We start from the raw sequence: 6,000 nt of genomic DNA, 5'->3' as shown, positions 1-6,000 counted from the left end.
TTCCGAGTAGCCGGAATTACAGGCATGCACTACCACGTCCGGCTGATTTTTTGATTTATTGTAGAGATGAGGTCTTGCTGCCTGGGCGGATCTCGAACCCGCGGGCTCAGGCAATCCACTCACCTCAGCCTCCCAAAGGCACGGGATTACAGGCTGAGCCACTGAGCCCGACTGAAAGCCATTCTTAGGAACACATTTTGGGAAATGCTGTCTCAAAGTGTTAGGATAGTTTGTGTTTTAACAGAAAGACTTGGAAACCAACAGTTTGCAAGGCCAAAGTTAAGGGTTTTTAAGGGTGGGATTTCTGACATCTGGTCTGAATAGTAGGGGAGTATTTAAGGCAAGAGTACTCAAAACAGACTCTGGCAGCCACATACTGGTAAGAACAGGTCTGAAAACCTACTTCTCTCTCTCTCTCTCTCTCTCTCTCTCTCTCTCTCCCTCTCTCTCTATTCTGTGAACCCTAGTGGGATAGAGGCCATGGTACAGAAAAATAAAGTGATCATTTAGTTCTTGAGTAGTCCTTACAGAGTGACTGGTCACAGGTGAGTGGATGCTGGCTGGGTGTCGAGGAAGCACTCCAACTAGAAGCTCAAGACACTGTGGTGGAGTGTGGAAGTATGAAAGTCCTCTGAGAGAGTTTTTCAGGTCTATTTTTTTAAAACTGTCCTACAACTCTGGACGTTCCAGCCAGGCAAGATATTTCTAAGGGTTGCATGGAAGCTGAGAATAATTGCACAAAAGATGCTGAGGTCAGAATGGAAGCCCAGGGGCATAAAGAACATTGTTATTAAGGCACAGAGGCCAAATCCTGCCAGCTTGCATGCATTGGGAGCTGCGGCTGACGTCAGAAGCAGCAGGCAGGCGTGAGTGCAGTCAGGGCCGGTCATGCTAAGGCACGCCTCTTCTCCAGCTGCTCCCAAGCTGACGACAGTTCAAAGTTGCTCCCAGCTTTACTAAATTATGCACATATTTCATTTGGCCACCAGCTCCTCATACGACGTTTTCATTTGGACCAGCTGTCTGAGATTTGTGGGGACAATCCCTGGGGTCTTATGTTAGAAGGAGGCCTGGGGAAGTTCTTGGTGGCTAAGAGTAACAGAAAGGAATGGGAAACGAGTTTGTGGAAGAACGAACGATTCTCCGAACACTTCTGTTTTGTAAAGATCTTCTCAGGAAGGTTATGAGGGAAATGTGACCAAATGGAAAGGGAAAACGGTTCACCTTCTATGATGGATCTTTGAATAATTTCCAGGAAGCATCATTATCACCAATAATTTTATTGGAGGAGGGCAGGGAGCATGATAGAGACCCTACATCTTGGTCATCTCAGAAATGAGAGTTGTCATCAGGATTTCAGCTTATTCCTGAGCTCCTCAAAGTTTCTAAGTTCTTTCCTTGTGTGCTTGTCTCCAGGCTCTGGCAGTTGCCACCTATTTATACTTTCTAGTAGTAACTGACTACCCAATTGACAACTTTTTACCCAATTAACAATTCTTGATAGTAAATATTCCTTCTCACTTTTCAGATGTGGCTTCTGACTCCTGCATGAACTCTGACTGATACAGGCCGTTGCAAACTTGGATTTTTATATTTTCTTGGCGCATAGGCTCCTTTACCCTGATGAAATCACTGTCTTTATTTCCAGAAATGCTGTTTGCATGACAGTCAAAATTACCTTGTTTTATAGTAGGATGGCAAATCTATTCTTCTTTTGGTTTGTGTTTGCATGAAATAATTTTTTCTTTCTTTTTCTAACTTTGATCTTTCTGTATCCTTATTTTTAAGGTATATATATATTTGGGGGTTTTGTTCACCCTTATTCCAAGGATCTTGTCTTTCTGGGGTTCCAGGTGAAAGCTCGGATATACCCAGGACCCTTTCTTCTCAATATGGTCAAAATCTCTGTTCAGCATCTCAGTTTCTCACCTCTAGCTTTCTGACAGTAACCAAAGGTGCTAGATGCATTATCTCTGTAGGCTTCTTTTCTCTTTAGGCTTTTAGCCTCTCAAATTCTTGCTTTTTTTGTTGTCTTTCAATATCTTCAAACAGATTAAAAAACAATTTTTCTGGCTTTTCTAGGATGGTTCTGAAATAAGTTAATTATACATTACTGGAAATGGAAATCTAGAAATATTTAACTGGAGAAAAAGCTTATTCTCTTTAAAAAACTGGTAGATTTTAATGTTTACCTGAAACAAAATAGAGCAAGAAAGAAATACCAAATGCATTCGTGCTCTTAAAACCCAAACTGGTAGCACATAACTTGGAAATGAAGCAATGTAATGTCTGGTAAGAGCTGATAAAGAATGAGAGAGTTAAGTTCACGGGATGATGAATGCTGTGGCATTATCTTGATTGAAATGAGGAAGGAAATGAAGGGAAGTGGTGGTGTTTCATTGTGGGGGTGGGGTGGGGAGGTGGGATGGGAGGGCAGCGTCACCTGACTACTCTTGTCCTTACTGAATTTAGGCCTGGAAAAACTCACAGAATGAGACTGTAGCCAGCGCCCTCTGGCACCAGGGAAGAATTAAGGGAATCCCTGCTAAGGTAAAGCCAGATTAAATCAAGACAATATTTAATTAATTTTTTAACCAGATGGATGGTTTTCTCATCACGGCTGTATTTCTTTATGTTCTGCCTAATAGGTTGTATCATACTTTTATTAAAATTTGCAAACACTTTTTATTTATTTTTCACTACAGAACCTTAATTACATTGGTGGGAAGAACTCATAATAATTGGCAGTGAGCTTGTTATCTCTGCAATTCAGTAACTTAAGAAGGAGAATGCTTTGGGTCTCTCACCCTTATTTGTTTACTTAATTATTTTGAGTCAGAGTCTCACTCTGTCACCCAGGCTGGAATGCAGTAGCATGATCATGACTCACTGCAGCCAGTCTCGACCGCCTGGGCTCAGGTGATCTTTCCACCTCAACCTCCCGAGTAGCTGGGACTTAGGTGAGCACCACCATGCCCAGTTAATTTTTTGATTTTGTAGAGATTTCGCTGTGTTGCCTAGGCTGGTCTTGAACTCCTGGATTCAAACAATTCTCCCATTTTGGCCTCCCGCAGTGTTGGGATTATAGACCTGAGTCACTGTGCCAGACCCTGTCACCCTTTAGTAAGCATCATCGTTCAGTGGGAAATACCAGAAATGTAGGCACAATATTTTAGGATAAGTTCATCAGGTTCTCTGTGTCTGGCCTTCCACTGAAGACTAACTGTGTAATGGTTGCCATAAGGAGAGATGGAAAGAAGGAGACCAACTTTGAAGCCAGACGACCTGGATTAGAGCCCCATTTGGTTGTTTTTTTCCCAGCTGCATAATGTGGGAAGTTACTAATCTCCCTGAGCCTAGGTTTCCTTACCATATTGCCTACCTTATTAGTTCATTGTGGGGAGCTGATAAAGAATGAGAGAGTATCAAGTGCTCTTTGCAGTTGTAGATTCTAGTTAATTCTCCACCTTGGTCCCTTTTCCACAAAGAACGTCCATTCAGCAAGTCGTGTTGGGAGTTCAGGAGTGTGTTGTTTTCCCACAGATGGAGGTGAAGGCAGGACTGACCAATTTATATGAAAATGTATTGCCCCTTAAAGGTCCCTTAAAGGAGTCACTTCCAAATTCAAGTATAAGACAATTCTCCAACTCAGCAGAATAAGCAAAGAACAAAGAATGAAGTCAGAGACTGTCTGCAACTTTGGTCTGACTGGGAACAAGGCTGACCTTAGGCACCAATGGGAAGGAAACCTTTTCAGGTGGATTCTTCTCTCATTCCTGTTGGCAGCTCTGTTATTCCTACGTGATCTTAAATCAGTTCCTAATAGGTGGCAGAGCCAGGAGGGGCGATGAGGGAAGACACAGGAGGAACTTTCTGCTTCTGCTTATTTTTATGTCATTTGGTTATATAATCATTCTAATAGCTAACAATTGCCAAGTTCTTTCTATGTGTCAGGCAGTATTTTACATATATTAACTTGCCTGTCCTCAGTCACACAGTTTTTACGTGTCAGAATGAAGATTCATAGCCAGACAGTCTGCCTCTAGCGTGCTGCTCTTTTACTCAGTTGCTCCTTTTTATGAACATTTCTTTTTCTCCCCGGCTATTCCAGGCAGACCTCGGTGAACAAGCCCCAACTGAACTCATCATCTTGCCTCCCACACCTGCTCCTGTGGCATTTAGGATTTCAGGCTATTTCTTGTCCACTCTTATGGTTACCCCAGCTGAAGCCCCAAGAGCATTCCTTGATCATGCTTGTCACTGGGCCTCACGTTTAAACATTCACCTTTTGATATCAGTCTGATCTGTCAAATTTGTCTAAAATCTGAACAGCACCAATATCTGTTCCCTTCTTTCTTTGCCTTCTGCTTGAACACCTGCATCAGTGAACAGCCGTCATAGCAGGTATCCCTGACTCCAGCTCTCCTGGCTTTGTTCTACTTTGTACAGCATACAAAAAGTAGAGAAAATGCTGGTTTCTTCCTGTCAATCTATGGTTTAAAAAGCCTCTGGTAACTCCTCTCGTGGAAGCCATTTTATATAAGAGCTACCTCGTGTTAACTTCCAGAAGATCAGTGAATGGGATATAATCAAAGGTGGACATCAATCATTTGGAACTGCCTCATTTGCATGGCAGGACCCTAATGCATGACAGGAATCCTAACCCTCACCCTAACTGAAAAGAGGGTCAGCTTCACTATGAAGACACCTCAAGCCACTGGCTCAGTGCAGACAGCTCCCTTATCACTGTCCTGCCTGCTGCCTCCCTTGCAAGATACTCAGTAAACTTGTTTTTCTACTTTAATCTCACTTGGATGAGATTCTTTCACTGCCTGTGACTCTGGCCATCTGGTCACTACCCATGACACATGGAAAGCACTAGAACCTGAAGAGCATTGGCCCTGGACTTAGACAGCTAGGAGATTTGAATCTCACTTCACCATTTAATAAGAGTTTCTCAGCCTCTTGAAAATTCATGTGAAAATTGAGGATAACCAGAAAACCTATCCTATGGGTATTATGAGTGTTAACTGGATAATGTATGTATAGCATGGCATCATGCATGGTAAGAAAGGGCTCAGCAATTGTTGCCTGTTTTTATTATTACACTATAAAGTTCCAGCCCCTTAATTTGCCGTATAAGTTTCTTTCACTGTATGATATTTTCAATCAAGTACCTTGCCTATCTGTATATTTTCCATGCTTCAGCCACCCTTAACCACATTATTTCAGGATTCATCAGTATTCGGACTTGGTGTGTATTTTTTTAGAATGCCCTTTTCCCCAGTCTATGCCTAAGAAAACCATACTGATGAAAGCAAGTGTGGTAGAAAAAAGGATTCAGAAACCATGAAGAATTCGAAGGTGACTCAGAATCTCCCTAGTTGTGCTAGCATTTTTTTTTTTTAAAGCAGCATGAAACTGAGGTAAATGCACACGTGACCCTTCTTATTTCTTCACCTCTCCTCCTGGCATGGGGTTTGAAGCTAAGCAGGGACTCGGTATGTATGTGGACTGCAGAGAGGCTGCTCTTTCCTATGTGTGGTGCTAGCCATTAAGTTCTACTCTTGATCCTTGGCTAAATGGAGGAGCAATTGAACGTGAACAAAAGATAAAACCTCAATAAAGGAGAGATAGATGTCATGGAGAAGAAATTGATATTATATACCTTGAAGCAGGTAAATTTTAATCAAGAGACAAAAAAGCTCTTTAGTAATTCTGAAAAATAATGACAGCCAAGGTTTATTGCTTATATATGCCAGGCACTGTGCTGAACACTTTACATATATCATCTCTTTTAATCTTCAAAACAAACGTGAGCTATGTGGGGGCCAAAGCTGCTGGCTCTCTAAAGATTTGCTGAAAAATTACTAGCATCAGGCAAATTGATTAATAAGAGAAAAGGCATGCATATTTTATTTAACATGTCTACACGGGAGCCTTCAGAATGAAGACCCAACTTCCCAATGAATTACAGAAACTTAATATTATCTCTGAGGT

The sequence above is a fragment of the Carlito syrichta genome, unplaced genomic scaffold, assembly GCF_000164805.1.
Source record: "Carlito syrichta isolate Samal-C Ts95f unplaced genomic scaffold, Tarsius_syrichta-2.0.1 Scaffold288453, whole genome shotgun sequence".
In the NCBI taxonomy this organism is placed as follows: Eukaryota; Metazoa; Chordata; class Mammalia; order Primates; family Tarsiidae; genus Carlito; species Carlito syrichta.
Note: the sequence above shows the minus strand (reverse complement) of the source record.